This window comes from Papio anubis, chromosome 12 (genome assembly GCF_008728515.1).
Source record: "Papio anubis isolate 15944 chromosome 12, Panubis1.0, whole genome shotgun sequence".
Taxonomy (NCBI): Eukaryota; Metazoa; Chordata; class Mammalia; order Primates; family Cercopithecidae; genus Papio; species Papio anubis.
The window spans coordinates 110,714,729-110,715,273 of record NC_044987.1 but is presented as its reverse complement, the minus strand read 5'-3'; positions in this window follow the sequence as shown (position 1 = coordinate 110,715,273).

The following is a 545-nucleotide window of genomic DNA, read 5'->3' as shown; positions in this document are numbered from 1 at the left end:
TGAGGGGAACAGGGAGGAGGTGGAGAAGACAGCAGGGGCAGCAGGGTAACTGAGGCAGAAGAAGCCCCCAACCCACCCCAGGGCAGGCCGGGAGTCATAAGGAGAGGGGACAACAGGAAGGGGCGACAAACGGGGAGGAGGAAAGGGAGGCGGAGGGGCAGCGAAGTGGAGCAGGGAGGGTCGCAGTGTGAACAAGAGGAGAGGGAGGAAGGGTCAAGGTGGAGGGAGGAGAGGGGAGAGTCAGGGAGAAACAGCTGCAGGGGAGGCACGGGGAGGAAGGCTTAGGGGTAGGGGAAGGGAGAAGAAGCCCCCAACCCACCCCAGGGCAGGCCGGGAGTCATAAGGAGAGGGGACAACAGGAAGGGGCGACAAACGGGGAGGAGGAAAGGGAGGCGGAGGGGCAGCGAAGTGGAGCAGGGAGGGTCGCAGTGTGAACAAGAGGAGAGGGAGGAAGGGTCAAGGTGGAGGGAGGAGAGGGGAGAGTCAGGGAGAAACAGCTGCAGGGGAGGCACGGGGAGGAAGGCTTAGGGGTAGGGGAAGGGAGA